This window comes from Peromyscus leucopus, chromosome 1 (assembly GCF_004664715.2).
Source record: "Peromyscus leucopus breed LL Stock chromosome 1, UCI_PerLeu_2.1, whole genome shotgun sequence".
Lineage (NCBI taxonomy): Eukaryota > Metazoa > Chordata > Mammalia > Rodentia > Cricetidae > Peromyscus > Peromyscus leucopus.
The window spans coordinates 126,242,018-126,261,206 of NC_051063.1; positions in this window are offsets into that span (position 1 = coordinate 126,242,018).

A 19,189-nucleotide genomic window follows, 5' to 3' on the forward strand; every position below is an offset into this window, starting at 1 on the left:
CCTGTCCTCCCTCCTCCCCGCCTCCCCCCAGCCAATCCCCCATTCCCATCTCCTCCAGGACAAGGACTCCCCTGGGGATTCAGCTCAGTCTGGTAGATTCATTCTAGGCAGATCCAGTCCCCTCCTCCCTTCACCCAGGCTGAGCTACATGTCCCTACCTAGGCCCCAGGCTCCAAACAGCCAGCTCATGCACTAAGGACAGGTCCCAGTCCAACTGCCTGGGGGCCTCCCAAACAGTTCAAGCTAAACAACTGTCTCACTTATCCAGAGGGCCTGATCCAGTTGGGGGCTCCTCAGCTATTGGTTCATAGTTCATGTGTTTCCACTAGTTCGGTTTTGTCCCTGTGCTTTTTCCAATCATGGTCTCAACAATTCTCGCTCATACAATTCCTCTTATTTCTCGACGATTGGACTCCCGGAGCTCCACCTGGGGCCTGGCCATGGATCTCTGCATCTGTTTCCATCGGTCATTGGATGAGAGTTCTAGCAAGACAGTTAGGGTGTTTGGCCATCCTATCACCAGAGTAGGTCAGTTTGGGCTTTCTCTCCACCATTGCCAGTAGTCTATTGTGGAGGTATCTTTGTGGATTTCTGGGGGCCTCTGTAGCACTTTGCTTCTTCCTATTCCCATGGGGTCTTCATTTATCATGGTCTCTTTTTCCTTATTCTCCATCTCTGTTCTTGATCCAGCCGGGATCTCCTGCTCCACTAAGCTCTCTTTCCCTCAACCCTTGCCCTTCATTATGGCCCCTCTCACATCCAGTTTGCTCATGTAGATCTCATCCATTTCTCTGTTGTTGGGCAATCCCTGTGTCTTTCTTAAGGCCCTCTTTTCTAAGTAGCCTCCCTAGAGTTGTGAGTAGCAGTCTAGTCATCCTTTGTTTTACATCTAGTATCCACCTATGAGTGAGTACATACCATGTATGTCTTTATGAGTCTGGGTTCCCTCACTCAGGATGAATTTTTCTAGATCCATCCATTTGCCTGCAACCCTCATGATGTCATTGTTTTTCTCTGCTGAGTAGTACTCCATTGTGTATATGTACCACATTTTACTTATCCATTCTTCAGTTGAAGGGCATCTAGGTTGTATTCCAGGTACAAATAATGCTGCTATGAACATAGCTGTGCATGTGCCCTTGTGGTATGATTGAGCATTCCTTGGGAATATGCCCAAGAGTGGTATAGCTGGGTCTTGAGGGAGATTGATTCCCAATTTTCTAAGAAAGAGCCATATTGATTTCCAAAGTGGTTGTACAAGCTTGCATCCCACCAACAGTGGAGGAGAGTTCCTCTTGCTCCATATCCTCTCCAGCATAAGCTGTCTTCAGTGTTTTTGATCTTAGCCATTCTGACAGGTGTAAGGTGGTATCTCAGAGTCATTTTGATTTGCATTTCCCTGATGATTAGGGATGATGAGCAATTCCTTAAGTGTCTTTCAGCCATTTGAGCTTCCTCCATTGAGAATTCTCTGTTTAGCTCTATAGCCCATTTCTTAATTGGACTTTTGGTCGTTTTGATGTCTAATTTCTTGAGTTCTTTATATATTCTGGATATCAGCCCTCTGTCAGATGTGGGGTTGGTGAAGATCTTTTCCCATTCTGTAGGCTATCGCTTTGTCTTGTTGACAGTGTCCTTTGCTCTACAAATCTTCTGTTTCTAGAGGTCCCATTGATTAATTGTTTCCTCAGTGTCTGTGTTACTGGTGTTATATTTAGGAGTGATCTCCAGTGTTAATGCATTCAAGACTACTTCCTACTTTCTCTTCTATCAGGTTCTGAGTAACTGGATTTATGTTGAGGTCTTTGATCCACTTGGACTTAAGTTCTGTGCATGGTGACAGATATGGATCCATTTGCAGCCTTCTACATGTTGACATACATCGAGTTATACCAGCACCATTTGTTGAAGATGCTTTCTTTCTTCCATTGTACAGTTTTGGCTTGTCAAAAATTATATGTTCATAGGTGTGTGGATTAATACCAGGGTCTTCAATTTGATTCTATTGGTCCACATGTCGGTTTTCATGCTAGTACCAAGCTTTTTAATTTGTCCATAGTCCAGAGGCAGAGAGAAAGAGAACAATGTTGGCTACAGTTTGATTCCTTGTTTTTATTCATTGCAAGATAACATTCAGTGCTGTCTGCATTCAGTGTAGATTCTGTGCACAGATAAACTTCTCTATAAATAGCATCTCTGACATGTCCAGTGTGTCTCCTAGATTATTCTAAATCTAGTCAATATTAACCATCACAGGCAGAAAAAATTGATTATTGGCTTTTATGGAATCGCCAAGTATGCAAATGAGTTTGTCTCTTGGTCTATTTCTGTTTCTTGTGCCTTTTCCTGTGCTCTCTTCCTTGTTTTGTCATATTACAATGTTATTATGTTATGTTATGTTATGTTATGTTATGTTATGTTATGTTATGTTATGTTATATTATATTATATTATATTATATTATATTATATTATATTATATTATATTATATTAGGAGCCTGTTTGCTTTCTAATGAGAGACAGAAAATGAGTAGATCCAAATGTGAGGAGAAGTGGGGAGGATCTGAGAGGAGTAGAGTGAGGGGAAACCATAATTAAAATGTATTATTTATAAAATCTATTTGCAAAAAAAGAAAACCTAATATACATATTTGATGAAAAAATCTTTTAGATTTGTAAAATTAAAATGTAATTACATAATTTCTCCCTTCCCTTTTTGTTAGAATATGATTCACGAATTAATGAGTCCTTGTGAGAAAACGCCAAGAAAATCATGATAAGAATGTTTTGACCTTAATTTCTTAAAAAAAAAAAAAAAAAAAAAAAGTACTGTTCTTGGACTATGGTTTTGTACCCCTACCAGGTATAGTAGATAGGAGTGAGTTTCCTTCAGACTTTTTTTTTTTATTACAACTGGCTATTGTTACGTGTTTATACATTTGCATGGAAAAACATGTCTTGCCTCATTGGGCTTATCCTCCACGTGCGGTTTGCCTGCCACATGCAGCTTCCACTTGTGACTGTGCACTTTACTCATGTGATTCCTTTAACTTTGAACAAAATTGACTATTGCATGAGACTTTTGCCTCTCTCCTTTTAGGCTCCTTTCTCCAAGGTCCCACTGCCACCTAAAGTAGCCAACAACAAACAGTGACCTGAAATTGGCTATAAAATAAGATAATGAGACCCTCACAGAAGGAGGTAAGTGAAAATAAAGGAGCAGAAACCAGGGGAGACTTTGTCTTCCATTGAGCTTCTACGTCATTTTAAAGAAAGTCACACAAGTATTAAAATCACAATTATTAGACTGCTTGCAAATTGTTCATGATTATAAATCCTGGTTTTCAAAAGAAGGAACTTCAGATAAAGAAGCATGAAACAGACTCCAAAACAATATTGAAAAGGCATATAAACAAGGGGATAAGATCGCCACTCAATTTTGGATTACTTGGATACTGATTCCTTTAGCATTTTACTGTTTAACAGACATTAAAAGGATATTAACCATGAGGGAGGGATGTAGTTGGAGAGTTCTCCAGTTCTTTGAATGAATATAAACTGCATGAAGAAACCTTAAACTTGGTAAAAACAGGCAGTCAAAAAAATAAATAAAAGGAGATTTTTTTTCCATTCAGGCAAAATCAAAACTAAAACAGCACCACCAATAATTATGCCAACAACAGTTCTCTTTCTAGAACAGCTAGCTTACTAGAACCTCCTTTAAATTCATATCCTCCATTGCCTGAAGCTAATCCTGCAGCATGGGCAGAGGGATTTTATAATCTATCTAATCTTTAATTCTCTCTACTTCCTAGTAAGCTTTTAAGATAATCTATGAAAATACTAAATGGACTAATATTTTTCTATGAAATTTTAATAAAATTTTAAAACATATCTTTTTGATTTTTCATTAAAATTTCCAGTGGATCTCATAGGGTGGATTGGATGTGGCTGAGACACCTAGAAGTTTCTTCAACAATAGATGAGTATGAACAGAAGCAGGGTCATGTGGTGAGTCCTGTGAGTGCTAAAGCACAGGATGTTGGGGACTGGGTCACAGACTCAAATTCAAGACCCATGTTCTTATTGTAGGCTTCCCATTTCTAGACATTACTTTTTTCCTGTTGTTGACTTCTTGTTGGACATTGTAGTCTGCATAGATTCCATTTTCAGCTTGCAGTGTTCTGTCTCGCCAGTGCAGAGACTTCTGATCTTTGTGATAACTTGCTTCTGATTTAGGTCATCTGAATGATTAGAGTCTTCTCATGCATTAAAGGCTAGGGGTGTACCTCTTCATGGCTCTCTGGGAATCTGAGAAATCATGCTGTTACCACTAGGGAACACTAGGCCACGACAGTAGTGGTGTAAAAAAGACGAATGTCTTCGATCGGTTTGTTTGAATTTTAATAAAATGAGTAGAAAAATACAACCTGAAACTAGTGAATTTGAATTTAATAATTCATCACTACATATCCAGATGTCTAAATATGTGGGAAGTAGGAAGAAAAACTGCATTTGTTTACAGTAATCATCTGGAAAGTGGTGTTCTCTGAGTTTTACAGAGGGTCTAGGTTGGTCCCAGGCTAGCTCCCTAGCTGTTAGTCTAGAATCTGAGAGCTCCCAATAGCTTGGGTCAGCTGTCTCTGGGAATTTCCCCATCATGATCTTCACCCCGTCTTGCTCATATAATCCCTCCTCCCTCTCTTCAACTGGACTCCTGGAGCTTAGCTCAATTCTTGGCTGTGGATCTCTGCATCTGCTTCCATCAGTTACTGGATGAAGGTATGTGTTTGTCTTTCTTGCTCTGGGTTACCTCACTCAGCATGACTTTTTTCTGCTTCCATCTATTTGCCTGTAACTTTCATGAACATTGTATTTTTACTGCAAGTAATACTTCATTGTGCAAATATACCACATTTTCTTTATCCATTTTTCAGTTGAGAGGCATGTAGATTGCTTCCAGGTTCTGGCTATAATGAATAATGCTGCTATGAACATAGTTGAGTAAGTGTCCTTGTGGTGTGATTGAGCGTCTTTTTGGTATATGCCCAAGAGTGGTATTGCTGGGTCTTGAAGTAGATTGATTCCCAATTTTCTGAGAAACTGCCATACTGATTTCCAAAGTAGCTATACAAGTGTTCACTCTCACCAGCAGTGGAGGAGTATTCTCCTTACTCCAAATCCTCTCCAACATAAGGTATCCTCTGTTTTATTTTTTTTATCTTAGCCATTCTAATAGGTGTAAGATGCTATCTCAGAGTCATTTCGACTGCATTTCCCTGATGACTAAGGATGGTGAGCAATTCCTTAAATGTCTTTTGGCCATTTGAGCTCCTTCTGTTGAGAGTTCTCTGCTTAAATCTGTACCCCATTTTTTAAATTGGATTATTTGGTATTTTGATGTCTGGTTTCTTGACTTCTTTATACATTTTAGAGATCAGCCCTCTGTCAGATGAGGGGTTGGTGAATATCTTTTTCCATTCTGTTGGCTGTCGTTTTGTGTTATTTACCCCATCTTTGCCCTACAGAAGCTTCTCAGTTTCAGCAGGTCCCATTTATTAATTGTAGGTTTCAGTGTCATGCCACAGGTGTTATGTTCAGGAAGTGGTCTCTTGTGCTAATGTATTCAAGGCTACTTCCCACATTCTCTTCTCTTAGGTTCAGTGTAATTGGATTTACATTGAGTTTTTTGAGCCACTTGGACTTGAGTTTTGTGCATGAAAATAAATCTATTTGCACTCTTCTACATGTTGGCATCTCATTATGCCAGCACCATTTGTTGAAGATACTTTATTTTTTCCATTGTACAGTTTTGGCTTCTTTGTCAAAAATCAGGTATTCATAGGTACATGGATTTATGTCAGGGTCTTTGACTTCATCACAGCATGGTGGCAAAAAAAAAATCAGAAATGAAAAGGGGGATTTAACAACAGACACTGAGGAAATCCAGAGAACCATTAAGTAATACTTCAAAAATGTGTAGTAGATAAAATTCAAAAATCTAAAAGAAATGAACAATTTTCTGGATAGGTACCACATACCAAAATTAGATCAAGATCAGATAGACATTTTAAATAGACCTATTACCCCCTAAAGTAATAGAAGCAGTCATTACCTCTCCCAACCAAAAGAAAAAGCCAAGGTCCAGATGGTTTCAGAACAGAATTCTACCAGAATTTTTAAGAAGAGCTAACAGCAGTATTCCTCAAATTGTTCTGCATAATAGAAACAGAAGAAACATTGCCAAATTCTTATTATGAAGCTACAGTTATTCTGATACCCAAATCACACAAAGATGCAACAAAGGAAGAGAATTTCAGACCAGTCTCCTTCATGAACATTGATGCAAAAATACCCAATATATTACTGGCAAACGGAATCTAAGAACACATCAGAAAAATCATCCACCATCATCAAATAGGCTTCATCCCAGAGATGCAGGGATGGATCAACATCTGAAAATCAGTCAATGTAATACATCATATAAACAAACTGAAAGAAAAAAAATGATCATCTCATTAGATGCTGAAAAAGCCCTTGACAAAATCCTACACCCCTTCATGATAAAGATCTTGGAGAGATCAGAGATAATAGGAACATACCTAAACAAAATAAAAACAATATACAGTGTAGATGTAATTCTGAACAGTTTTATTAAATAAGAAACACAGAGCCAAATGCAGAGTTAAAAGCCCCAGAGGTCAGAGAGCAATAGCTAAAAGCTGAGACCAAGATTGCCTTCTTACCCCTCATTGCCACTGCCATCTTTCCCCTGAGAAAGAGACCTACTTCCTGTGTGTCTGTCTTATTATTGACTTTCTATTCTGCCTTCTCATTGCTTGTAAACCCAACCACATGACCTCCCTCGTCACTGCCTGTCTATACAGACCTCCATGTCTCTTTGGTTAGTATTGAGATTAAAGGCGTATGTCTCCAAGCTAGCTATGTCCTTGAACACACAGACTCTGCCTGCCATGTGGTCGGACTAAAGGCATGTGCCACCACCGCCCAGCTTCTGCTATGGCTTGCTATTAGCTCTGACCCCCAGGTAACTTTATTTATTAACATACAAAAAAAAAATCACATTTCAGCACAAGCAAAATATCACCATAATACAGCAAGCTGACAACCAACATCAAATTAAATGGAGAGAAACTCAAAACAATTCTATTAAAATCAGAAAAAAGAAAAGGTTGTCCACTCTTTCCAACATCTATTCAGTACAATATTCAAACTTCTAGCTAGAGAAATAAGAAAACAAAAAGAGATCAAAGGGCTACAAATTGGAAAGGATGAAGTCAATTTTTTGCTATTTGCAGATAGTTTGATAGTATACATAAGTGACCCCAAAAATTCCACCAGGGAACTCCTACATGATAAACACCTTCAGTAATGTGGCAAAATACAAGATTAACTGAAAAAAATCAGTACCTCCTATATACAAATTATTAATGCACTAAGAAAGCAATCAGAGAAATAATATCCTCTACAATAGCCACAAATAGTATAATCTATCTTGGGGTAACTCTAACCAAACAAGTGAAAGACCTGTATGACAAGAACTTTATGTCTTTGAAGAAAGAAATTGAAGAAGATATCAGAAAATGAAAAGACCTCACACCTCTTGGATAGGTAAGATTAACAGAAAAAAAATGGCAATCTTATCAAAAGCAGTCTACAGAGTCAATGAAATCCCCACCCAAATCCCAACATAAATCTTCACTGACCACAAAAGAACAACACTCAACTTCATATAGAAAAACAAAAATCCCATGATAGCTAAAACATTCCTATGCAATAAAGGAAATTCTGGAGGCATCACCATCCCTGAGTACAAACTTTATTTTCTATAAGAATTTCAACTAACAGCTGAATAGTGATGAAAGGAAAACCAGAACTCTGTATAAAGAAGACCATGTTTATGAGGAGGCCCTTGGCAAACAACTATGAATAATTGGTACCTGAGACTTATGGTGAACTATCAGAAGTAGGACCCCTATGTCAGAAATGGTATGTGGAACATCAATCACCTCCCCTTTATGCAAAGAATCTATGTTTTCTGTCCTCTAAAACATCATGTAATTCTTTTATTTGTTTTCTCATTCTGAAACACACATATGCACTGTTTTCACTGACCCAATCAAATCACTTTAAACACATCCTGCTTTCAGATAGATTGTCCCAACAGTTAAGATTATGGCTCACATTTCAACATAAACCTCTTGTCTTTGATACACCCTGTGCTTTACACACACAGAGGTTTTCAAGCAGCACTAACCAATTTTTTTTTTTGTATGGTCAAGAATAATTGAGTCTTAAGGACCTACATGGTTCATTCACTTAAAGTCGGACTGCTTAGTCCCTGTGTTAGGAAGAGTTTAAACATTAAGGATAAGAGGATGGATCAGTACTCATCAATTCCAAGTTAAGCACCATGATTATAAATTATCAATGAAAGGAACTGCAATTTGGCATTGCTGATTTCAAATAGGAGTTATAAGCAATGGAGACAATCGGCTTTGCTTTAGAATCAGTGAGGTGTTGTCCTGTTTCCCAGCAGTCTGTACAGAAGTCAGTGAGCAGTGTAATCCTTATGAGGTGAAACTCATCAGACAAGGTTTTCAAAGTAAACAGGTGGCTCAGTGTCCCTGCTTTCATCTCATGCAGGGCCATGTCATAGAATTCTACCTCAGTCAACAAGTACACACATTGCCATACTAAATTTGAACAGATAACAGTTAAATAGCCAAGAGCGAAACAAAAGTTCTTCTCGTAATAAACTTGCACTCTAGTGGAGAAATTCACTGATGCACCCCAGTAACAGCCCTGAACTTCATTCCTCCTTAAATCATTGGCCCTGTTCTCAGAGACTCAGACTAAATCCTGAGGAATGCTGGGTAAATCTGATTGTGTGGAAGAACCACAAATCACATACTGTGTCCTCAGCACCTCTGAACATGGTGGGAACAACATCATGTCACCTCACAACAAAGGAAAAAATGAAAATGTGATTAAGCTACTCTCAAGACCAAACCTAGGCTGCAATGATGCCTAGAATTTGAGATTCAAATTTGTCATTGGGAGTTTTCTCTGCAATTTGACTGACCTCTCTGTCTTCTGAGAATATCTTTCCCCCAACCCAACTGAAAAGATTGTGACTTGTTAGCTTTCCATAGCCAGCCCTGAGAGAAAACTGTGCTCTTAACCATTTGCTTATTTTTATAACATTGAAGTAATTTTGGTTGTTAAACACAACTTCTCATTTTAATTCAGGAAAAATATATTCCCCTTCTAGCAGCTCTGTTCTGACTTGAAAGGATGAAAAAACTCTTTAGAGACGCATATTCTCAATATTGAAATACTAAATGTACAGAAAACTTTTTTAAATGAACCATAAACTACAATTATATTCCTCTCCCTATGCATTTTCTATCTTTGTTAGGCTTTTGCCTTGTCTTCTTCAACATTCTCAGATGCACAATTGTTCAAGCTGTTGCTTAGAAAAACCCATCACACATTTTGTGATTGATATGAGACCATTTGAAAGAATGTCAGCATGATAAATTTACGGCTTCTCAGCTACCATGTTTTGTGGCTAAGATGTATTCTGACTAATACACAACATAATAAAAATAATGATAAAAAGGATTTGGAGAACATAAAAATTATGAATTAGATGAGATACAGAAATTATGATAGCTGTCTGAGGACTGACAGCTTCCACATGATAGAGAACAAGCATGAACACAAACTAATACACAAAACATCATTCATAACCTAAGCCCAAGCACCACTGGTTATCAAGGTCAAGTGAAGGCCTGCAAACTTCTCCTACTCCTACATTAAGCTCATGGTGATGTTCCCCAACCAGTTTGATTAAACTTAACTACCTGGAAGGTTTTTCTCCACCCCCAGAATCAGGTTTTCATTATAGAACATCATCTAACAAGCAATAGGGTGGCATTGGGGAAATCATTATATTTATTATTATAAGTCTTTAATTCTCATCTAAAACTAGCACATCCACAGAGAATTTTTCTGAGTTTTAAAAAGTAAAAATTTTAGAATGCTCCTGTTTACAACAGGCTATAGCACATGGTTCATCTAGTTCATGTATTCAAAAGGTACTCTGCATTTTAAGCAAGCCTGACTTTCTCATCTGCTTAAAATCTGTGATTTCTATGAATCAAATATAAAATTTCTCTCACATATTGTTCTCCTTCTTTGCTCTATCTTCTCATGTCTTTTTAAAGATTATATTTTCCAATAAACTCCTAAATCATAAATCTGAGCAGTGATCTAAAGCAGATCCTAAGTGGGACTCATAGACCTCATGGAACATATAGTCCTTCCTTAGCTATGAAGCATATCCTAGTATTTTTTTTTTATTCATCAAAACTCTGTGTCAATTAGACAATACAGCTTAAAGAGGAGTCACCTTCCTGACAATCCACATATATAAATGCCCAGTAGATCAGGGCGTTTTCATGAGATAAACACACTATAATATAGACCATGGGGCACTTCCTGAATCCAAATATTGTAATATTGTCCTAATGTGGTCAGTCAGTGGGGAATCAGCCCCAAAGGCAGCACAGGGTTTGAGAGGAATCCACAGTGTTCACATGAACTATGACTTTTCAATCTGAGGGGTCTTAGGGAAAAGAAGACCCTCACACTCTCACTTGATGGTTCCTTTCTTATTCTGGAGTGTGCTTTATCCAACCTTGGTTTGAACAATTCTCGCTCATACAATTCCTCCTCTTTCTCCCTAATTGGACTCTCGGAGCTCTACCTGGGGCCTAGCCATGGATCTCTGCATCCTGTACCCCCAGTCATTGGATGGGGTTTCTAGCATGACTATTGAAGTATTTGGCCATCCCATCACCAGAGTAGATCAGTTCAGGCTGTCTCTCGACCATAGCCAGCAGTCTATTGTGGAGGTATCTTTGTGGATTTCTGTGGGCCTCTCAAGCACTTTGCTTCTTCCTATTCTCATGTGGTCTTCATTCACCATGGTCTCCTATTCCTTGTTCTCCCTCTCTTTTCTTGATCCAGCTGGGATCTCCTGCTCCCCCAAGCTCTCTTTCCCTTAACCCTTGCCCTTCATTACCCCCATTCATATCCAGGCTGTTCATGTAGATCTCATTTATTTCTCCATCATTGGGTGATCCCTGTGTCTTTCTTGGGGTCCTGTTTTCCCAGGTAGCCTACCTGGTGATGTGAGTAGCAGTCTAGTCATCCTTGTTCCACACCTAGCATCCTCCTATGAGTGAGTACATACCATGTTTGTCTTTCTGAGTCTGGGTTACCTACTCAGGATGATTTTTTCTAGATCCATCCATTTGCCTGCAAACCTCAGGATGTCATTGTTTTTCTCTGCTGAGTAATATTCCATTGTGTATATATACCACATTTTCTTTATCCATTCTTCAGATGAAGGGCATCTAGGTTGTTTCCAGGTTCTAGATATTACAAACAATGCTGATATGAACATAGCTGAGCAAGTGCTCTTGTGGTATGATTGAGCATTCCTTGGGCATATGCCCAAGAGTGGTATAGCTGGATCTTGGGAGAGATTGATTCCCAATTTTCTAAGAAAGCGCCATATTGATTTCCAAAGTGGTTGTACAAACTTGCATTCCCTATTTCTCGAAGTTAAAAGATAATAGAACATATGTCAATCAATTTTAAAATAATTATGTAGAAATTACCCCTTTTCAAAATTGCTGTTTTAAGGTTTTTGAATACAGAGAACCAATTTGAACTAATACAGCAATGAACAAAAATAAATTATATTGAACCTTTGCTTAGCTTTCAGGAGATGACTCATCTCTCTTATGTTAGTTGACATGGGGGCACAAAAGAATCAGTAACAGAATATATTACAAAAATAATTAATAATTCCAAATTAGCTACCAAACTTTGCATTGCCCTCTCTGTAATGTACATTTAACTTTTCCAAAAAGCAATTTAGAGGCTTGTGGTTCTCCTCTTAGCAACACATATGAGGATTATAATCATTTTTACTGAGCTATAGAATCTAGCTCTTATGTGTCTTCAGTTGATATTTTCTTAATTGATATACTATGTCTGATCTTAGGCTTTTAACTCTTAAGTGAAATTGTTAATATATGTGTATTACCAGAGTTAACTTCTACTTGTCCTGTTTAATTTAACTTTTTCTTTAAAAAATTCAAACCATTTTCATCTGTATTTATATTCATTTGCTTTATTATTCTTTTATTTGCTTTATTTTCCTCTCTAAATGGGATGAACCATCAATATCACTCTATATAAATACAGATATGTAAATGTAAATATAGTTTTCAATATATTTCTATAGTTGTTTCATATGGACACTATGATATATTATCATAGTTTACATTGTTTATAACATGAACAAATAAGAATATTTCCCAGACATATCTTGAACTGACCTAAGTGCCTCCTCCCTGAGGACTAGTTTTCATGGTACCAGAAGGCACCATGCAAGTTTCAAAAGGGAAGAAAGCAACAAACAATCCCATCTAGCTATGAAATCTATGAACCACAGCAATGACCATCACATGATAACCCTAAGGGTAAAACAGCAGTGAGTATAGCTTGGCTGTAACCAGCAGCTCTCTGGTTCGACTTACAATCTTCTCAAGAAGAGGGAATCCATGCCTTGTGCTTGAAACCTAATTAACAACTTAGGGCTAGTAGAGTCCTGGATCTTGAAGGAGAGCCTACAACTGTTACTTGATTAATTCCTATCTAAATTCTAAATATTTGTCCTTAAAGCCACAGATAAATGTAGTCATCACTGCTCATCAATAACATTTTTATTTGTAAAAGACAGATCATTACGGAAAATGACAGCCAATCAAAGTTCAGTGTTTTGGTGCCTATCCTCAGTGGATACATCTACTAAACAACTCCAGCACCTAAGGTTCAAAGATCATTGCAGAAGAGGAAGCAGAATGATTTTAAAAGCTAAAAGAACAAGGGGTTTTCTATGAGACTGTTTCTTAGCTACAAATTGTAGCTAAAATTGTCAAAAGCTACATCCATAAATTCTCACCAACATGGCTACCTAAGCCATGAATAAGACTACACCAATAGACATACTAATGTGGAAGGAAGAAAAATCATAATGTTTCAATTCTAGCCAAATACTACAGATAACTAAGGAATGCTGAGAGTAGAAGAAATTATCTTCCCCAGGGAATAGCCCTCAGATTGGTTACTCAATAACAAATGATCAGCCATGAAACCTTATACATACAATTAACATTATACAGACTGAGAATGCTGTATTCATGTATTTGAGTTATATATGCACATACATATAAGCATATTCACGTAAACATGTGCATATATGTCATAATTAAAGAAAAAGAAGCCATAAATTTGATAGACAGCAAAGTAGACAGGTCAATTAGAAGGGCTAGAGGGAAAGAAGGGAAGGGAAATGATTTAATTTTATTATAATCTCAAAAAAGTTATAATCTCAATATTCAAAAAGTAGAGACATATAGATCACTGAATTAGAGGATAGCCAGAAAAATAGTCAGAACCTGTCTCAAAAATAAATAAAACAAGCACTTCTGTGCTGGATAGTTTTATGTCAACTTGTTTTATCATGGTCATGTGGTCATCAGAGCTGCAAAATGCATAAGAAAGTAAAGAAGATATTATAACTCTAATATCTATATGATGACCTATGACAGCCTCTCTAGAGAATGCCCTGGGATAGAGAATTTGGAACTTCTATCATTTTCTATTGCAGGAATCATTGTGGTTCCAGATCATAAGTGCTATATTACTCTTCTTTGCCTTGAGGACAGGCAACACACAATACAGTATTCTACCTAAGCCAGTAATAACCAGGCCTAGCCTTCTTAGTTTCCCAGTTGTGATGATATTGTGTGCATTCAGAGTGGTTTCGTCATGCACATGACTTTGGGTTTGTAAGCCAGCTTTCCTTCCATGAGTTGAGGTGACAGCAGAGGAGCTGGAAATTCATGAAAATAGAAGTTTTGCACTTTTATCCCCCTGGAGGAAGATTTATATGTTTCTGGAAGATTTTTCTCCGTATCAGATACAACTTTACCATTTTTAACCAAAGCCATGGTAATGTTCAACCTTTATCCTGCCAGTGTCTGAACAGACACAAGAGTAAAATTGGATAATCTCAGAGTTAACTTTCTGCATATTTCATTTACATCTAAAGATGTATGAAGAAACTATTCTATATAAGGCCACATTATATGTAATATTGCTACCTAGGTGCACCTGGAAATTTAAGTGAACAAAATAAACTCTTATTATGATAATATGAAGAATTCTTTAAATGACCACATAGCTAGCACTTAGTATATGTATACTAATTAATATGTACTAATTTCTCCAGAAATAATTAATAATATATTGTATATAAACTAATATATATATATATATATATATATATATATATATATATCCAGAAATAAAGATACTACAAAGTTTATTATCATCCATGAAAATAATTCTGACAATACTGTTTTTAAATTCATCTTGCTTGGGTAATTCTTAATATGTAACTTCAAAATTTTAAACATAATGGGAACATAGAAACAGAATTCAAGGAATAGTTGTGTTTTTTCTTACACTCTGTATTTTGAGATCTTAACACTCTAGCATGACACTTAAAAATTTTTTGGAAAAATTAAAAATTTGTTGAAGGCAGAATTTTAATCTAATCTCTGCTGGGTACCACTGATTTACACCTTCTCCTAGCCTGTGCAGCAGAAGCTCCAGATGAACTAATATCTTTGTGATAATGTGATGTTATATGCCAAAAGTAAACGACTTTCCACATATAAGAAAAGTCCCTTTTTCCTCCCAACGATCATATGCAAATGGAAGGGGAAGTTAATTGTTAAATATATGTGCACAATTAGCATTAAAATGTTAAATATATCCACAGCCAACACAGATTGATTTACTTCATTCTTCAAGGGTTCTGGGCAGAAATTCAGGTAGCCGTATCTGAACTTAAAATTCATAGTAACTTGAGCAGATCGGCAACCTTATTTTAATAAGAAACAGGTCACATTATGAAGATAATTTTTAAAAATTAAAGTAAATTTTTAAATAACCATCTAAAACTTGTCAGTAAAAAATAAACATCCTATCCAACTCAATTTTTCTTTTCCTGGTGATCATTTTAAAACTCCACAGGTATGTGCTTCAAAGCTCTCTGGTTCTTTTTTTGAGGTTTTTTTTACTTAAAAGCAGCTTTCCCTCAGATACTCCATATACAAGATTCTCATAGGAGTAGGTCTCAGCATTCCATTTGAAACAGATGAGGTTGCTTAGCAACCATCTTACCCCACTGTCCCCATCAGTTACAAAACACTAACTCACACACCAAGACTAAAAACAGAAGATGAAAGTAAAAAATGAAATGCTAGTAGCATACCCATGGGAAGTGCAATCCAGATATTGAAGGTTAAAAGTCTTACACAAGAGTCATCTTATTTAAATTTCCATTTGCTAAAGCATATGCATACCAGGATCATCAAAGGGAACTTCATCCTTTGAATCTCACAAATTTTGATGGATTAGCAATGAGAAAGAGTGACTCAGATGAAGCTGTGTGTTGACATGGAACTAAAAAGTACTTAACCAATTTTGAATGGAATAAAAAAAAGTGAAGCATGGACAGAGCACAAAATTCTCTAAGAAACAGAAAGTGAGTGGGAGAGATGACTTATTCAGTGTGAAGAGACGGAACAGCTACCTCTTACACCACATAGTTCTGGGAAATAGGTTTTCTGCCAACTAGTTCCCACTATTGAAAAGACTCGGAATTTGGAGAAGTGACTAGAGGTTTCCTCCCCACTTCCTGATGATGTCATCTGGGACAAATTCCTGTTTAGTTCCAAGTTTCTTTTACTTATCAATGGAACAACTGTATTTCTCTACATTGTATCACCATTGTGAAATATCTGAGGCTGGTTAACTTCATGAACAAAAGAGATGTATTTTTAGCACAGATGCACTAACAGACTGTGATCTCTCAAATGGTGAGGGCCATCTTCCAGGTGGAGCTCTTACCCAGCCAACACTACCACATTGTATGAGACAGGGAGAGTGTGTATGCACCCCCATTCTCTGGTCTCTCTCCAGGGATGTAGGCCCTGAAAGGCTACCTCTGCTCCACTGGATGGTTTCATACTCATGCAAATACTAAGTTCAGTCATTGAGTTTAAAGAGAGCTATAACATGAATTGCTAAATGATCGTATTAATTAAAAATAAAAAATAAAAAACCTGAGCCAGTTATTGAGGTGAAAGCTGAAAGATCAGAGACCAAGCCAGCCACATTGTACCTCTAGAAACTCCTCAGTCCAAGAGAGAACTACTTCCTGTATACTCATGCCTGTATGCCTTTCTGTGCCCTGCCATATTACTTCCTCTTTCTGATATCACTTCTTTCCACCCAGTTCTATCACTTCCTGTCTGTCTATACAGATCTCTATGGTTAACTAGTGCTGGAATTAAAGACGTGTGCCACCATGCCTGACTCTGTTCCCAGTGTGGCCTTGAACTCACAGAGATAGGGATGAATCTCTGCCTCCTGAATGCTAGGATTAAAAGTGTGTGCTACCACTGCCTGACCTCTATATTTAATATAGTGGCTGTCTGTTTCCTCTGATCTCCAGCCATGCTTTATTTGTTAGAGCGCAAATAAAATATCACCACACAAAGCAATAAAGTTTAGAGGAGAAAATTGTGGAAGGAGAGAATTAGGTTTTTCAGGGAGGGAATGAGCTGGATTTTATCCAAATTCTTTATGTTCATGTATGATATTCCAAACTTTTAAAATATTCATCAAGAGAATTTTGCAGTATTAGATGGGAAGAGTTTGGTGTATTTAAGAGCAGAAGAAAGAATTAAGAAAACTGAAATGCAGAAGGTATAAAAGAAAGTGTCCTATTGTTAGTCTATGTGAACTATCATAAAGGAAGCAGAGTCTTGTTCTAAGTCTAAAGACAAATCTCACAGAAGGTTACAAATAGGAAAACCTTCCCACTCAAGAAAGGAAAATGTTCTATTACTTTATTAGTTTTGAGAATTAAAAGGAAAGAGATAAAATAAACACAATAATTAGAATTACAGGAAAGAAATTTAACCATCTTCATTGTTAGATTTTCATACTATTTAAAATATTTTATTAGATCATTGAGTATTTCATACAATGTATTTTGACAATATTCAAAGTATCTTCCAAGATCAATACTCTCTTCTCAAGCTACTCAAATTCATGCCCTCTTTTTTTAGCTATCAAGAACAACTTGTGTTGTCCAACAGATCTTGTATCTGTGGTCTTCAATTGGATAATTACTAATTTACCAGTGGCTACACTCTTAGAAAAAAACCGAGCCACTCACTTCCAGGGCTAAAAATTTCCAGTAGCTCCATGGCTTTGTGTGTGATGCCATGTCCATCTCACCTGTTCATGTTAGAATTTGGTCTGGATTGGGCTTAAGCAGGTTATGTGTATGCCGCTATTAGCTGTAAGAATGATCATTGTGATGAATCGGGTCACAAATGCCCACAGGTGAAAAAGTGGCACAAACATCACAGAAGTAATCAGCCACTTCCTAGTTGAAATTAAGACACATTTTCCAGAAGATAAAGCACATACTTACACTATTTCTTTGACTAAGAACTTGTAGCTAAACAGCCTATAGGTTCTAGAAGAGAACATACTAATTTTATGTAGCTTAAGTGGGCACAGTATTAAACTGACTCCTGATAACTCATCATTTTACCCACAGATTACTGCACCTATCAACCCTCATCTGAGAAGCTTCTACATTTAGTAAATGGCAATTAACACAATGGCCCACAACTGACAAAGGTATAGATAATAAGAGACTGTAGAATGCTGAGATCTAAACAGAATACATACACAGAACCTCTATATGCCAGTCAAGGTTCAGGAATCATAATGGAGCAGGGGGCAAAAAGATCATAAGAGCCAGAGCTGGTGGAGAGTTACAAGGTAATATATCTTCTGAACACAGCAGAACAGCTGCAATATCATATTTTAATTATAATGGTTACAAGAATGCGGGTATATTTACCAGAGATATATCAATAACACTACTCAGTGGTTGCATGGGAAATGTGTTCATTTTCAATTCATACAATTGCTGATTCAATTATTTGGTTTCCATTTTCTCTTCTGAGGAGTCTAAAGAGACAACAATCCCACATTCCTACCCTTGGGAGAGAAAATTTTGTTGAAATACTGACTTGCCATCTAGCATTTTTCTTCTTCAGTAATATATTTAGAACATTTAAGTTTCTGTCCCCTAGACATTAATGTAGGACTCTCACTGTAGCTATGTATTCCCAAATTCTAGGCTGATATTTTGATTTATTTTCACTACACTTATTTTAAGATGTTAATTGTTAGTAAAACCAAATTTCTTTTACCTTTACTAAATCCTCTTGAAGTGTTTAATTACCATTAATGCCACTGAAATATAATGCTACTACATTTTTATTCACCACAAGTTTTTTAGAGTGCAAAAGTAACTCCACTTTCAATAAACACATCTTATATGTGATGTGCAAGCATGGGACTCCACTACCTGTCAGGATGTCATCATAGTATTTTTACTGTAATTGAAACACATGGGTAGGGATTGTCTGTCGATGTCACAGGTGTTCCATGCAGATGATGGCAAACAGGTGCAGTTCTGTAATACACAGCATTTTTCACACTTATTAAGCAAAAATATTGAACGGACTCTATTAGTTATTGAATAGTATGAATTCACCATTTCAATAATGAATAACAACCATTCAACCATAGGCATAAGACTGTAGACTATTTTCTAAGTAGTAGAGGTGACTTGGCAACATCTAGAAATTGCTCCCAGGACTCAGCAGAGCAATAAATAGCCTCACCTAAGTGATAAATGTGAAATTAACCTCCCTGAACAAGACTTTTTACAAAACTGGTTAGTCATTAAATTTCTTTCCATTATGCATTGGATGGAACAACCTTTTCATTAATTGTATTAGTGCTTCTTCCTGGTGCTTATTGCACTATCAGTTATAACATCTGCTTACTGTGGAGACACACAGAAATCTAAAGGAAACACACATAGAGCAAATCAAAAGGATTTGCAAAGCAGGGTAAAC